Here is a 17,194-nt window from a genome sequence, read left to right as displayed (position 1 = left end):
AAGCTTAAAAACAGATGGGTAGACAGGAAGATGTCCCTTTCCCCCCTACATTGCTTTCTTTATCTAAATCCTGCTCTGAAGCTGCATTGCAGGCAAATATATTCAAGGAACAATTTAGGGTGGAAAAATGATGTTGGGGGAGAGATTAACCACCCTTGCTTAATGCCCTCCTCTGCTATTCTTAACTTTAAAAGTCTGCCACCACTACAAGTCCTGCCACCTCCTTTTGGGAAGACTTTAAGGTCTCTTGGGAAGTGCTTCTGCCTGGAAAACAAACCATCCAGCAACAGGATCTATTGCTTGCTTGGTTGACTGTCAGCATGGTTTGTGACGTGTCTTTAGGGAACTCCAGCCGAAAAGTTTTTAAGGAAAAAATCTCTGAAGTTTGGCTTTGGAGATCTCATTAAATTACTCATAACCTGCACATGTGGTGCTGCATTATACATTTGGTCGCTAGGCTAAAGATTACATGGTCTAATTGTTTAAGCCACATAAATTTGAATACTTGGAAGAGGCACAGTTAGAGTAGCCAACTGGCCTGCAGAAAAATCCACCTTTTCATATGGACTGAACAAAGTCCAATGGCACCTTTAAGACTGAAAAGTTTTAATCAAGGTGTAAGCTTTTGTGTGCACAGAACACTTCATTAGACAATGAAATGGAAGTTACAGAACCACATATGTAAGCCAAGAGTGGGTCATGGGTTAGAAGTAATGAAGTTGTTTAACAAATACAAGCAGCTGACAAAAAAACAAGCTAAATGTATAAGGTTATCAATCTTTTGGGTTCAACTTTGGTGAAAAATAGTAAATGAAATACAAGAGATTGAAGATTAAAGATGGATGGACAGATGCATTCACAATTGTGGAACCTGAGAATAATGACAAGAGAACCTGTCACTATGCTCTATTCATCTCCACCCAAACATGGAGGCATCCCTGCAAGTGACCAGCACTGTAGAGTTCTGCCCTCACATCTGAGAATGAAATTCCAGTCTCCTAAATTACCTTACATAATACTATATATTACAATCCACCATTCAAGTCTATTTCCCCAACATCCTATTAAGCCTCTACTAAAGGGGCAGGACAGTCCCCCCCCCCCCCAAGGCCAGCTGGCATCTTTATGCAAACAATATAATTTGCTGACATTTCATTTGGTATGGAACACCTAGAAGATAAACCTATCAATGGCTACTAGCTATTGTGCCTGAGGAGAACCTCTAAATACAGAGGCACTGATCTGCTGTATCTCAGAGCAAGGATGCAACATTGAAGGAAGGCCTTGGCTTCTATGCCCTGTTGTTGCCCCTCCCAAGGAACTGATTGACCACTGTGATGGACAGAATATTGGACTAGATGAACTGTCGGTCTGATCCAGAAGGACTCTTTTTTATGTTCTTACTAGTAGGAAAGCCTGATTTAAAAAGGGCTAGGGGCCCTGGTAACCCACCCCCCACAGCTCTCCTGGAGGCTGCGGAGAGTAGTGCAGCTGCAATGGAGAGCACTTGGTTGGCCTCCCGTGCCCTCTCCTGGTGGCTAGGAGGCCAATGAAAGTGGGGCGGCCAGTATGGAGTGTGCCTAATTGGCCTTCCCCACCCTCCCCTGGTGGCCAGGAGGCTGGTAAGAGTGGTGCAGCAGGCACAGAGTGTGCTCAGGGGGCCTTCCCTGATCTGGTGGGCAGGAAGCTGGGGAGCACAGCAAGACGAGTGGAGCAGGGCAGATTGCATATGTATCGCCTCCCAACTTCCTCCTGTTGGCTTTTCCTTATGGCGAGTGCTGGGAAGCAGCACAGTGGAGGAGGAGGAGGAGGATTTGGGTGGGGAAAATCCTCTGATTGGCCCTCAGTGGGGGAGAGGACACTTTTTATATGGCATGATGATGTAGAAATCTCTATATGTAACTTCCTGCTCTGCTTGATTCCACATACTCCATAACCAAGAAGCCTTTAAACTAAACGAAAGCATTGGATTGATTATGAAGTCCAACCACCCATTTCATGGAGTCCTTAGGCTGACAAGAAAACAAAGGGTCCCTGTAAGTGAGATTTAGGGGTCTCCTTCCACCCTCTCCTGTGGAGTGAGCCGGACTCAGACTGTTCCACTGTGGGTCCCTCCAAATGCAAACAGCCCATAAGCACACTGAAGCCAGATGATGATTATAAAAAAGTGTATTAGAAGGTGTTCTAAAGCTACAGCCAGCTAGAGTAGCAATGCAGACATGTCATGTTACAAAGAATAAACTAGTCCCATTTTCCCCTACAGCCGGGAGATGATTGAGGTCCAGGCTGGCTTGATTTCTCTTGGGAGATCCCTTACCCAAAGTGCACCAGCCAAGCCCTTGAGAATGGAGGCCAGGACCCACAATGAGGCTGCTCACCCAAGTCGCCATCCCCATTTATAATTAGCAAAGTGTTTTTGATGTGCCAGAGCTGGGGCAATAGAGAAGACCTGATCAACTGCCTCCAATATCACTCGGGTGTGAAGAGGACAGGCAATCCAGATGTTATCACAAATCTGGCCAGGGACCACTTGACTATGGCAGGGAGCATATATGGCAGGGTATGTCACGTTTCATTACCCATGAAGTATGAAACATTTGCTGGACATGTATTCCTGTATAGGTTCTTGCAATATGGATAATGCAAATGGTGGAGAAGCACCACACTTATGGGATGTGATATTGGTGTGCATTAGGGGTGCCCAGTTCCTCTTGTTCCCCCTCTTCCATGGTCTTTACTCAGCTTGAAGCTCTTCCCAGCTGCAGAGAGCTCTAAAGGAAGGGTAGGAAAGATAAGCTGTGGTACATTTGTGCCTGCCTTTCACAACTCAATGAACGTATTGCAACTTTGGTGGGGTGTTTTGAATCATGGAAGAGGCTTTGGGGGAACAGTTCAAAGTGCTCTCACCCAGCAGCTTTTCAGTCTTCAAATAAGCAGCTCGTGACTGCTAATTAGCTTTTTAAAAACTGCCAAAGATCACAATCATGGATGCAGCCTTCAATGCCCTCATTCTGCTGCCTTTGCAGTATGGAGTCCTTCAAATGCGTATTGGGAGGGTAGAGGACGTGATATCAGAGCACTCCCAGCTATAAAGGGCTTTTGATCAGTAGACCAGTAGCAGAAGTTCTAATCAGGCATACCGCATTTCTCAAGTTGTGTATATGTATTGGGAAATAAAATATTCATCTTATTAAAACCTTGGGGTCAGTAAGACCACAGACACGCAGCTCCAACAATCAGAAAACTTTATTGGAACCAGAAATACTGAACAACAGCAATAAGAACTGTGGAACGTATATACACATTTGTGGCTCCCACCAAGATGTGTGATTGGCCATTAATGGGGGCTTGTGATTAGTCCTTCTTTACTGATTGGTTGTACCCTGGGAACCAGGAGACCCATAACAACTTCCCTCTCTTCCAGGTTTTGGATAAGTTCAGCTTCCAAGCTCTTAGTCTCTGAATGTCCACAGACAGAACACATCCTACTTTTGTTCTCAAAAGAAGCACAAAATGGGTGGGAGGAGGTGGGACTTTGCTTCTTAGTAGCAGATCTCAATCTACAGAGTGCCCATGATCAGAGCGCTCACGCGCTTTCTCTATTGCAAAGGTGTAATTGTATTAGGGTAATTAATGCAATTCTACTGATAAGAATGGAGAGGGACATTCTCATTTTACCACACATATGGAGTTCCTGTACTTAGCAAACAAGTACTTCAGCTAGACCAGCTCATCTGAAAATTCTTGTTTCTCCCAAAGATTCCAGACAAGGGAGAGAAAGATATCTCAAACTCCATCTATATTAAAGAAGGATCCTTGCTTAATTAAAGACACCACAACATGGAATTGTTGCTCCTGAGACTGGTGCAGGAAGGTTGTTATAGGATGTATGCATTTGATTTGTGCATTTCATTTTCTTGCATGTAACAAACTTCCATGTTCAATCCAGCAGAAAAGCTTATAAAAGAGGTAATACAGCAGATCTTTCTTTCATGCAGTTTATTCTGTAAATACTCCTGAGGATTAGGAGAAACTTTATTAAACAAAATGGACCACAGTATGGGGGGGGGCTGCAGTAAAGAAAAGGAGGGACTGTCTGAATTCCTTTCCTCCCCCTCCCTCCCCTACTAACAACTTGCAAAGGAGGATATGATTTACCTGATCTTTCCTGCTGAAGTTCATTTGTCCATAGGGTTGTGAACAACCTGCATAAAAATACATACTTCCTGTTTTAAAAAGGATTAATGGGATTACCATTTCTGAGTGATGTTTTGTACCTCCGTGTCTTGAAAAGGTTTACACTATTTCCACACATGAGCTTTTATTAAAAGAACAGAACATTTCTCTCCAAGTTTGTTACTTATTTTATACATTTCTATGTTGCTTTTCCAACCAATTAAGGTCTCTCAAGCAACAAACATCAAAACATTGTAAAGCATTTAAGACAGAAGTTTCCTCAAACATTTCACAATCTACCCAGTTTGGGGAAAAGGTTCAGATAGCTAAAGAAAATGTTGCATGTAAATCACTATCACTAAACATTGTAAAATTGAAGTTGCATGCAGCCAACTCACTCCGTACCTGACTGGCCCTCCCTGGGACTGTGTTGTCAATAGGGAGAGAACACTCTGCCAATGAGGGCCAATCAGTTCAAATTACATGCAGACAACTGACTTCCCACCTGAATAGCTCTCCCTGGGGCTGTGTTGCCAATAGGGAGAGCGCACTCAGCCAATGAGGGTAAATCAGTTCAAATTTCACTCTGCCAAGGAGGGCCAATCAGTTTAAATTGCATGCAAACAACTGACTCCCTACCTGGACCTCCCTGGGGGTGTGCCACCAATAGGAAGAGAGCACTTTTCCAATGAGGGCCAATTGTGGGGCTTATCTGTTCTCTTCCTGCTACTTGCTGAGTGGAAGAGGTGATGGCCTGTCTGAAAGGTCCTGCTACTGGTAAGTTGCTCCATCCTCTTCCCACTCTCCATCTCCTGAGGCAAGGCAGGGAAGCCAGCTACTTCCTTTGGCTCCTGTGTTGGTCTCAGATGTCAGCTCTCTACTGGAAGGAAGCACAGACAAGCTGTTGGGTGGTACAGAAAATAAGTATTTCAAAAATACAATGCCAAGGGAAAAACATAATACAATGAATGTCTTAACCAGTGAGTTAACCAAGGGTTTCTTCAGGCAGTACATGGGCATCAGCAGAGAAGGAGCAGGTAACAGATTGTGTCCACAACCCAGCCCTCCCAGCCTCAAGTTAATATAGGCTGTCAGTAGCCTCTCAGTCCTTACTCTGATGACTCATCATCTGCAGTTAGAAACTGCTACCGTGGTGTGGTACCTTTTAGATTGGAGCTCTCTTCCAGCATGTAGCTGGCATTGCTTAATTGGCTCAGGTAAGCCTGTGGTATGACAAGGCAGGAGGGAGCTGCAGCTGGAGGCTGGACAGAGAAATGAGTTCTTGCAACAACTTTGGAATCTAAGCTGGTTTGTCTGCAGCTCCATTCCCTCCTGCTGGTTAGAGCTCTCTGCCTGTTGAACATCTGTCTGGGCTAAACTGATCCAGCTTGGGTGAATTTGGGAGCTCCTGGCAAACTTTTCCTCCAAGTCCTCCCTAACAGGACCTGGGCTCACAACACCTCCCCGTGACCCTGTGGCTGGCCCTCAAAATGCTCTTTGCTTTTCCCCAGCCTCCCTCTCCTCGGAGGGGCTTGTGGGAGATCCAGCATCCTTCCCTGTCCATCCTGGGAATATGTGGGGTGATGGAAGGAGGCAGCTCCCCACAGCCTTACTTGTTCAGCCTGTCCTTTGGGAGATGTGTGTGAGGGGCACGAAGGAGGGATCCCCCTACAATCTTCAATGTTGTCACCCTCTTCAAGAAGGGGGGAAAAGGAGGATCCAGGTAACTACTGACCCATTAGCTTGACATCTATAGCTGGCAAAACTTTAGAACAAATCATCAAACACTCAGTCTTTGTGCAGCTAGAGCAGATGGTTGTGATTACTAAGTGTCAGCATGGCTCCCTGAACAAGAAATCATGTCAGACTAACATCTCTGTTTTTGAGAAAGTCACTACCTTTCTGGATCAGGGGGATTCTTTGACACTCGGCCTTCCTTATGGTCCAACTTTCGCAGCCATACATTGCAACTGGGAATACCATAGCCTTGACTAAACGCACTTTTGTTGGCAGGGTGATGTCTCTGCTTTTTAGGATGCTGTCTAGATTGGCCATAGCTTTCCTCCCCAGGAGCAAGCGTCTTTTAATTTCTTTGCTGCAGTCCCCATCTGCAGTGATCTTGGAGCACAGGAAAATAAAATCTCTTACTACCTCCATTTCTTCCCCATCTATTTGCCAGGAATTGAGAAGGCTGGATGCCATGATCTTCGTTTTCTTGATGTTGAGTTTCAAGCCAACTTTTGCACTCTCCTCCTTCACCCACATCAACAGGCTCTTTAGTTCCTCTTCGCTTTCTGCCATTAGAGTGGTATCATCTGCATATCTGAGGTTGTTGATATTTCTCCCTGCAATCTTGATCCCAATTTGTGACTCATCTAACCCCGCCTTTCTCATGATATGCTCCGCATACAAGTTAAATAGGTATGGTGACAGTATACAGCCTTGCCGAACTCCTTTCTCAATTTTGAACCAATCAGTGATTCCATGCCTGGTTCTCACTATTACTTCTTGACCTGCACATAGGTTTCTCAAGAGACAGATAAGATGCTCTGGTATTCTCATCTCTTTAAGAACTTGCCACAATTTGTTGTGCTCCACACAATCAAAGGCTTTAGCATAGTCAATGAAGCAGAAGTAGATGTTCTTCTAGAACTCCCTAGCTTTCTCCATGATCCAGCGTATGCTGGCAATTTGATCTCTAGTTCTTCTGCCTCTTCAAAATCCTTCTGGAAGTTCTCGGTCCACATATTGCTGGAGCCTAGCTTGTAGGATTTTGAGCATAACTTTGCTAGCATGAGAAATGAGTGCAATGGTGCAGTAGTTCTTTGGCATTGCCCTTCTTTGGGATTGGAATGTAAACTGATCTTTTCCAATCCTGTTTTCCAAATTTGCTGGCTTATTGAGTATAGCACTTTTATTGCATCATCTTATTTATTTATTTATTTATTTATTTATTTATTTATTTATTTATTTATTTATTTATTTATTTATTTTCTATACCGCCCTCCCTAAAGGCTCAGGGTGGTTTACAGGAAACAACAAAATAGTACAGGTAACATCATTCAAGTAACAGTAAGGTGGTAACAATAACAATAACATTTACATAATAACAATAACAATAACAACAATAACATTAAAGGAAGGTGAACCTGCAATAGCCTTAGCTCAACTTGTACTGAGACCCAGGGGTTGGGTGGATTTGTTCACAGTCATGGTAGGAGGGAGGGCTTGGGGGCCAATTGGAAGCGATGGACAGGTTGACTTCAACCAAATGCCTGGTGGAGGAGTTCCCTTTTGCAGGCCCTGTGGAACTGCTTTAGTTCTGTCATGGCCCTGATCTCCTCTGGGAGCTCGTTCCACCAGGTGGGGGCCAGATTGGAAAAGATTCTGGCCCTGGTTGAGGTCAAGCGGGCTTCCTGTACACTAGTCTATGACTGTACAATTAAATAAATAAGCTGCAACATTCCCATTCCTGATTGTCCACCTATAGGTCCATTGATCTCTGTATGGATGGATGGCATGCCTATTGTGACAGCAGATTGCCTTTGGTTTGCTTTAGCAACTCTTATTGTATTCTGTTGAACGGGAGGAGGTTGGTGAGATAAACAGACCATGAGAATCAATAACTATAACGCGGTTGAATTCATGGTACCTGAGAGCCTTTAGAATGTTTCCCAAGATGAAAGATAAAATGTTGGCTCTCAGTTTGTTGAGCTCCTTGACTGGCCTTCTCAACAGAGTAAAGAAGAATCAATAAACAACATCACTTTCTTACCTCAACAGTATTTGCATCAGATCTTTGTTATCTTTGCTGCTATCCAGTCTAGCCCTAATTTAATTTATTACTCATTTGTTATGGATGTACTTGTTGCAGGCCAGTGAGTCAGAAGTATATTGAGTAATTGTTCACACTACCTTCTGCATTAGTATATTTTCTAATCCTATACACTAGGGATAGGCACAAATCAGTTCACTGATGCAAGTTCATGAATTATGAGCAAAAAGTGCTGAAAGCGCTGCAGTTTCCTAGGCTGTTAATACTGGGGAACTTCAATGTCCATGCAGAATTGTCATTTCCAGGACTTGGCTCAGACCTGATGGAGGTAAATGCCATTCCATGGTCAGACAACTATGCCCCGAAAGCCTAGCTTTAGGTCCCACCCCTCCCTGTTTGGGCCATGAGTATATTTTTGCTTGCCCGTGAAGATTTATGGATCCAATTGGATTCCTGAATGCTCTGTGGGACCCAGTGCCTCCCAGCAATTCTCTAATGGTGGACTGGCATTCTCACCTGTCAACTGCCATTGACAAGATCACCCCCAATGTTCTCTCTGTCTTTGCCTCAAGCTGTCATCTTGGTATATCAAGAAACTTCGGGAGAGGAAGAGGGAAGTGAGACAACTAGAGTGAATGTGGAGGACAACTTGAAACAAAGCTGCAAGAACATCTTATTGCACACTTATGTTGGTGTATGAAATGGTGATGAAGGCCACAAAGCGTGAGTTTTTTGCAACTTCCATCACATGTGGGAGCTCTTGCCTGGCACAATTATTTAGGGTAGTTTGATCACTGGAGGGACACTAAAATTTTAGATACAGTATTTGCTGGCGTATAAGACTACTTTCCCCCCTGAAAAACATGCCTCCAAGTGGGGGGGGGGTCGTCCTATACGCCGGGTGCACTTCAGTTGGGATAGACATAGCTGCCCATATTGGCCCATAGTACTGTAATGTAATGTAACAAACTCTATATTTTGAGTGGAAATATTGGGGGGTCGTCTTATACGCCCAGTTGTCTTATACACCAGCAAATATGGTATTTGGAATTAAGCCAAGTGGCATAGAATCATACAATCGTAGAGTTGGAAGGAGCCATACAGGCCATCTAGTCCAACCCCCTGCTCAACGCAGGATCAGCACTAAGCATCCTAAAGCATCCAAGAAAAGTGCGTATCCAACCTTTGCTTGAATCCAACCCAGTGAGGGGGAGCTCACCACCTCCTTAGGCAGCCTATTCCACTGCTGAACTACTCTGTGAACTACTCTGACTGCATTAGCAAGCTATTTCATGGACAAAGTCTTGACACTCTGCCATGACCTTCCTTTTTATCTATTTATCTATCTACCACCCTCCTGCCATGATTAACACAGTAAAGGAACTGCAAGTTGCTCGACCACCACCTTGCTGGGGCTGGAGTTTCGGGCCTTACAGTGGCCTTTTGGGGACTGCCTTACAGTGGCTGATCTCTTTTCTCCAGAAGTGTAAGCAGAGGATCACTGTGGGAGAGAACCAATCACACTATTATCAACTTCGGAGCTGAGTGCCACAAGGTGCAGTACTCTCCCTCTGGCCCAACTACTGATGATACCCAACTCTATTTCCTTATGGACAGCTGCTCTGACTCCCCCCCCAAAAAAAAACATTTGCCAGATGTTTGAAAGTGCTGATGGTCTGGCTCAAGAAGGAACCAGAAACCTCTCAACCCTTCCAAGATGGCTGAGTAAGAAAGGGCCAGGACAGGAAGCATGACTTCCCAGCCACAATGGGGTGCAGTTAGAGCTTTTGCCCTCAGCCAGGAATTTGGGAGTGACCTTCAATACCTTCTTAACAATGGAGGTGCAGTCACAAAAGAAGCCCAATTGGCATTTTTCCATCTTCAACAAGTGAGGTTATACTAGTGCCCTGGTTCACCTAGCCACAGTGATCCATGCGATGGTCACCTCCAGGCTAGACTTCTGTAACTTGCTGTACACAGGCCTGCTCTTGTTCTTGACCTGGAAGTTGCAATTCATACAGAATGCGGCGGCAAAGGGTCTCACAGGAACATAGTTGAGAGCCCATATGCAGCCAGTTTTATGGCAGACGCATTGGCTGCCAGTTGTATACCAGATCAAGTTAAATGTTTTGGTCTTGACCTTTAAGGCCATTCACCATCTGGACCCTGAGTAACTGAGGGGCCGTCTATCTCCCTATGCCTCTCTCAAGGTACTCTACCTGGTGGAATGAGCTCCCAGAAGAGCTAAAGCCCTGTCAGAGTTGTCCCAGTTCTGCAGAGGCTGCAAGATAGAGCTTTTCCACCAGGCATTTGGTTGAGGTCAGGGCTGGGAAGATCTACTGGGTTCCTCCTCTGCGCATCTCCAAGACATCAGGCCTACTGGGTTGGGGGCCCATTGACTTGGGTAATCGGATTATTGGGAGGGTTGTTAGCTTGGTTTTATTGTGATTTCATCCATATGCAAGACAAAAACTAAGGGGCATGATCAGGCACCATCCCACCTTGATAGCATCATGCTCACTGGTGACCATAGCAGCCAACAAGCCAGAAAAGAAAATTTCTTGTCTGTTTAATAGAAGCGTAATGTTGGAAAATGACCAACTGAATTTGACCAACTGAAACTTTTCATGGTTTACATGTAAATAACAGTATTACAGTTTATAAAGTCCTTAATTTTAAAAGAAAAACGAGATTTCTCACATTTGAAATAATATTTCCATTAATATCACAAACATTACATCCAGTACATTTGTGGTTTCCTGGGTGTAGTCTGCACGGAGCTTTTATTCCAATCCCAGGTCGATTCAGTCCCTGCCATCCCCACTGAATGCGATTTCCATTTTGATTTTGTCCAATTTAAATTTTCCGTCTGCAACAAGCATGACTCATCTGGAGTGACCCTACCTTTATCCTGCAATATCCTAGAGTGGACATAACCTTAAATATTTGAAGAATCAGATTGAGAAAGCATGAGGAAAAACATGAGGAGCTTTGCCTGTTTCAAATTTGTTCCTGAACTCTGTGATACAGAAGCCCTGATTGGCCAGGGCATTAGTTCCTGGTTTCCAGGCTTTTAAGGGGGAAGCCCTAACTTGCCTTAAAGGGGAAGCCCTAACCTTTCTCAGCAGAACCTCCAGAAACCTAAACTTCTCTCAGTAGAGATTTGCCTCTTGGTTTTTTTCTCCCTCCTCTGCTGTCTGCAATCCCCCCCCCCTCATTCAAGAAAAGAAAGAAAGAGGCTCCTGCTGCGCTTGGCTCCCCCCTCCCCTTCTGAGCTTCCCTAACCACGTGCAGAACACTTTTCTGTTTCAATGGGGAGCGGGGGAGGAAGACCTGAGTTAAAATCGATCTGGATTGAGCAGGATCCACAAGGGAATAAACAAAGTAACTGCAGATTCACCGCTGGTGGAAGTTGTCTTTTCTCCTTTAATTTTTGCCTGGTATAAACTACCAAATCAGTAATGTTTCTAGTTCTCCTTCCTCCAATAGCAGAAGAAAAGTTAACTGTAATTCTGTGATTTGCTCACCTGGAGAAAATGGCTGCTTTGGAGGGTGGACTGTAAGGCATTGTACCCTACTGCAGTCACTTTCCTCCCAAAACCTTGCCCTCCCAAGGTTGTACTTAATAATCTCCATGGGTTTCCAAACCTGGAGCTTGCAACCCTAAGGAAAAACTGATCTTTGTAGTTGGGTGATTTGTTGGCAACCCAAGAAGGGAGCAGGAACCAGAGAGGCTTTCATGAAGAGGAAAGAGGAAACAGTGAGGGAGGGGGAAATAAGATGCCTCACACAAGTTCTTGTGGGTTCCCCTTGTCCATTCTAATATGTTAGATTTCAGTACAATCACTGTTGAATAAAATTTAGTGTTATTACTCTCTTACTGTTAATGCTAATAATATATTGCTCACCAAGTTTTTACCTTCAGATGATGTCACCTCATCCCTAACCCTAACCCAAATTATCAGCATAGGAAATAACTATTAATGCAAGAAATAACAAGCAAGTTAAACATTTTCTACAGCTGCTGATTATTTTATCTTTAAGAGATCAAGAGTTTAACACTTCTGCAAGAATTATGTTACAGAAACCCTTTCTTCAGTTTCCTTTACAGTAGATTAATTTCACAGATCTAAAGATACACTGTAAATCTCTTTCCCATGTTGTTTTCTATCTCATCTTGTTGCAGTAATGTTAAAGAATTGCATGTGGTATATGCTTAATTCCATGGTGGATTATGGCTAATCTCTAACCAGAAGGCACAATCCATAAATACAGAAAGAGGAGAAGCTCAGCCTTTCTGGTTGACTGTGCCCCAGACTTCAATGCATTCAGTTGAAAGAGCATGCATGCATACATACATGTGAACTGGAAGGCATGCACATGGGTCTTCCCATGGAAGATAGACTCCAGTTGTTTTAAACTGATTGTGCCCAAATTATATGCTCAGTTGAATGCAAGGAGGTCAGAGGTGGGACAACATATTCTACATCCTGAGTTGTTTAAATGGAGAGAGTCTGTGTCCCAAGTGTATCATTTTAGCCCATAGCAAGTAGGTTTACAAGATAAGAGCTTTGTCAGTGAAAAGGAAGTTCTAGATCAGTTCAAACCACCCATTTTAGAGTTTTGTTTTGCTAGCCATAATTATCATAAAAATTGATACCAGTACCTGAATTGAACTAGGAAGCAAACTGGAAGGCAGTATAGCTGGAGCAAGACTGTTGGGATAACAGCCCCTCTGACCCACTCCAGTAAACATTCTGGCTACAGTATTCTGTATTAACTATACCTTCTAGAGCATTTTAAAGGGCAGGCCCATCGCTGTAGTCTACTCTAGGCCACATTGCAGTGTTCTCAATACCATCATGGCAAGTATCACAGTGGCAAGATCTTTCCTGTCCAGGCAGGGCTGCAGCTGGCTCACCACCCAAAGCTGGTGAAAGGCATCCATGGGCCATTGCTGCCATCCCTTTTTCCAACAGGAGGTTCAAGTCTAGCAGCACCTCCAAGCTATGACCCTGCTCCTTTAGGAGAGTGAAACTTTGTCCAAAAACAGTAAACATCCTAATTCTTCAGTTCTTCAGTTACTCCCCCCCCAGTAGCACCTCTACTTGGTCAAGATTAAGTTTCAGGTTGATAGCTGAAATCCATTCCAAAATTGCCCCCATTGCTCCCATATATCACCAGCCCTACAAAGGATGGAGTGAATATGAGCCATAGCAGAGTTCTATCTGTCATCATTAACAGAGTTCACTTACTTGGCAATCCTTGTATGCAACTAGGCTCAGCCAACCTCGGGTCAGTGGAATGCAACTGAGATTAGTTTTGAATGCATAAATGCTGAAATTGAATGAGATTAGTTCTCTGTAAAGCTTTATTTCACTGATAGGATCCTTGCTTGTGAATCTGTCTGTTCATTGTTGGACATGAACACTGTAAGCCCAGAGCCCTGCTCTAGTGTCTGGTCAGCTCTAGGTACAAGGTCAAGGAGCCACTGGTCCACTTTTGTACCTGATATTGGCCATGGTCGATGGTCAGGAAGAAGAAGAAGAAGAGTTGGTTCTTATATGCCGCTTTTCCCTACCCGAAGGAGGCTGTGGGGTAGGTGAGGCTGAGAGAGCCCTGATATTCCTGCTCGGTCAGAACAATTTTATCAGTGCCGTGGCGAGCCCAAGGTCACCCAGCTGGATGCATGTGGGGGAGCGCAGAATCGAACCCGGCTCTCCAGATTAGAAGTCCGCACTCCTAACCACTACACCAAACTAGCATGGCAGCACCTCATTTCTCTTCAGCTGGCTCTTTGGCCTTCCACCATTAAGAAGGCAGGAGAAGGGGATGTGGTGGTAGAAGGAGGCATAATCTTTTTCCAGGGCTGTTTTGACCTCCTTGCATAAGCCCTTTAGGGATCCTTTCTGGTGCCCAGCTATGCATGAAGATGTATGATGCCATAGACATTAATTTGGACAAGCACCTGCCACTTAGTACTCTTCCACAATGGAGGATGTAAGCATGCACCTGAACAGGAGTCAAAATCTGCTGCCAAGTCTGTACCCCAAAACACCTCATTAATCGACAGACACCAGAAATACCAGTTCTATAATCTCCCACTTACCTGTATAACTACAGCCACCCAGAGCTTGCATTGCAACACAATGTAACAAAGGATGATATACCACAAGATTAAATCAGGATGTGGTGCATAACTGATTCAACAGCTGAGAGGATGAACTTGCTTTTCAGATTTCTCAACAATAAAACTCTCTTCCATGGATGTGCCTTCAGAGGGGAACTAATAAAAATCTAAACTGAAAAACACCCCTCTATTGATTGCTAGAATGAATCCAAACCAGGAAGGGTGGGCTATAAAAATAAAATTATTTTATATTGTTTATTATTAACAGGATGTTCTGGAGATCATTAATTCATAGGGTTGCAGTGGGTCAGAAGCAAATTGACAGCTCATAAATCACACACTTAGACTTTCACATCCCGTACTGATTTGGCATGCCGTCTCTGAATGTGTCTGATCTGTGGGAGTGTATGGAGGAGGGGGGTGTTGATCCTCACAGGGATTCTTTTGTATGAAAGTGCATAAAAATTGCACTTCAGGTATCTGACGCTCACACAGAAGCAAAATTCATAACGGCTGTGTCTGGGGTATAGAACTGGCACGTTCCTGATGATAATGAGATTCTGAAGTTAGGTGGTAGGAAGGCACTGTGTTTATAATACACTCAGTAATAGCTGTAAATCCACTGTGGCTGCTTTGGAAACAAGTGATTCCTGCTTATCTCGCTTCCTACACTCAGTTTTGCAAGCATTGTGGAAATGGAAATACCAGCTTTCATTGTATTTTGCCAGATACATTCCTTCATTGGAGTAATAAGTAGCTTCATTTCACACCCAGTATTAAGTCACTCTATTACTACCTAGAAGCCACACCCTTACCAGCAGATTGTTAAAGTAATGCTTTCCTACCTGTATGTGAAACTGAGCCATAACTACAGAAGCTAGGGAAAGGTCTTTTCTAAAATTAGAATTTATTATTAGATCCTTTAGGATGTACTAACAGAACTAAAACAGTTCCGCAGGGCCTGCCAAAGGAGCTCCTCCAACAGGCATTTGGTTGAGGTCAATCGAAACTAAACAGCATTTACTGGGCCCCAAAGCTCCCTCTTTGAATCCATGCAATGTATCTGACCAATCATGGACCTGTTAGGTTGTTTACCCTGTTAAAATGTTATCTCCTCTGTTTATTGGTATTATTATTACTGTTACCTTCATTTGTTATAATCATCAAGTTTGATGTATTGTTCCTGTTACGTTCTATGTGAACCACCCTGAGCCTTAGGGGAAGGCGGTATGCAAATGCTAGAATAATTAGCATGCATTGTATTTTGACTGAACACAGTGGAAAGGGTAATTGTGCTTCGTTTCTCTGGCATGTGAGATGTTACCTTCTCACTCTGGCTGATTCTGTTTGGAGGACAGGTCACTGGAGAATTACAGAATTTTTGTAGTATTTGTTTCATTGACAAGTTGTGAAGAGGTGACAAGCTGTGAAGAGGGGACAACTCAAGCTGTGAAGAGGTGACAACTCAAGACACCCCAGTGTGTCAGTGATTCTGCTACCCCACATCAGAACCCAGAGAAAGGGGGAGAGGCAGAGAATGAGACCCTGAACATCTAAGGTGTTTCAGCCAAGTTACACACTGTAGTGCAGTGATTCCCAACCAGAGGGCGCCTGCAGTCTTTCCCCTCCTGTCTTGATGGACTTTATCACAAACTAGGGAACTGGCAGCCTCCACCCGGAGGGCTTGGTGGGTAGGCCATGGGTGTAAAAAAATCAAAGATGGGGAATCAGTTATGGTGTCCTGTGAGTAGTCCAGGCTGTCTTCTCAGTTCCTGCCCTTCTTTCTGGCCTGCATGAGGCAGAGCCACCGTAGCAGTGGCAAAGGTGGAGGGAGGGAGCAAAAGGAGGGCAAAGGGAGCAGATGGTTACTTCATTTCTGGGACATGGCAGGGAGGCATGACCAGCTGGCATAACTTCTGACAGTTCTCAAAGCCTGAAAATTTATTTCAGGCCCTTCTCCATGGTCAAAAGGTTGAAAAAGGCTGCTGTAGAGTCTGTCTGGTTTTCAGTTTCTGTCCCTCCCAATACCAGATCTACTTTTTCTTTTCATACACATACATACCTGTCCCATCTGTTAAGTCAAAGGGTGGCTGTAGGCTCCTTCATGCATGCTTCTAATAAATGAATTTATTTTAAAGCACAAATGATTTTTTTTACAAGTTTACCAGCTGGAATATTTCAGTTACCCACACCACCTTAAACTTACATTATAGAACTAGTATCAGGAAGACCAGTATCTGGGCTTTTGAAGTTCATTCGGCTCAGTTAAAAAAATTAGTCTGCACCTGATGCTAGTGTCTACTCTGATGCTACTTGCTTCCCCCTTCTGCACTGTTCAGGATTAACTACAGAGTCACCCCACTTATCCCCCGGCAAACCCAAGAATGGATATTCTCTGCTTGATTGGTCAAATATGCATCCATTGTACACTCTTCTGGGAGCTGATATATTGGCTCTTTCAGATTTTCTCCCCATCCAATCCCGGCTGCACCTCCAGGACTGATTCATATAAAAACCAAGTTTTTCATGTACTCCAAGAAGAGCTTTCCAACAGCTTGATAGTCACAGAAGTCTGAGGGTTAATTGTAGGTGCCAGTGAAACTCTTTGCATATTTTGGAAAGCAATTCTGGGAGTATATAAAAAACTCTGTTTTTGTATGAATTATCAATTGAGAAAAATCATATTGACAGAAACTATCATCTTCATAATTTGTTGTGAACACTTGAAGCAATAAATTGAAGGAAAAAACTTTGGACAACAACTCTTGCAGAAATTGTTGATTATACTTTAAGCCAGTAGTCCCCAACCCGCGGGCTGTGGCCCGGTGCCGGGCCGCGAAGGCCTTGGCGTTGGGCTGCGGCTCCTTCTTCCCTCCCCCCCGAAGCGAGAAGCTCGCCAGGCAACGAGCAAATCGGCCGCCAAAGCGGCCGATTAGCTCGCGGACCGGCAAGCTTCTTGTTTCGGGAGGGGAGGGAAGAGAAGCTTGCCGAGCCACAAGCTAATAGTCCGCTTTAGCAGCCGATTTGCTGGCGGCCCGGAGGGGCCAGGAGGGGAAGCCGTGGCTGCCAGCATGGCGATGGCGCAAACGCGCATGCGTGGACTGCCGTGCACG

At 44.3% G+C, this 17,194-nt stretch overlaps 1 long non-coding RNA gene across 1 annotated transcript; it reads right to left on the bottom strand.

Annotated features, from left to right (window-relative positions):
* Positions 1-3,296: 3,296 nt before the first annotated feature.
* Positions 3,297-13,289, bottom strand: LOC143829788 (uncharacterized). Its single transcript, XR_013228231.1, has 4 exons — positions 13,207-13,289; positions 4,816-5,056; positions 4,159-4,205; positions 3,297-4,016 (listed from the first exon to the last, which is right to left on the bottom strand). It is a non-coding gene; the product is annotated as an uncharacterized LOC143829788 (long non-coding RNA).
* Positions 13,290-17,194: the final 3,905 nt, after the last annotated feature.

This window comes from Paroedura picta, chromosome 2, assembly GCF_049243985.1.
Source record: "Paroedura picta isolate Pp20150507F chromosome 2, Ppicta_v3.0, whole genome shotgun sequence".
In the NCBI taxonomy this organism is placed as follows: Eukaryota; Metazoa; Chordata; class Lepidosauria; order Squamata; family Gekkonidae; genus Paroedura; species Paroedura picta.
The sequence above is the reverse complement of the archived record's forward strand: the minus strand, read 5'-3'. Positions and strand labels throughout refer to the sequence as shown.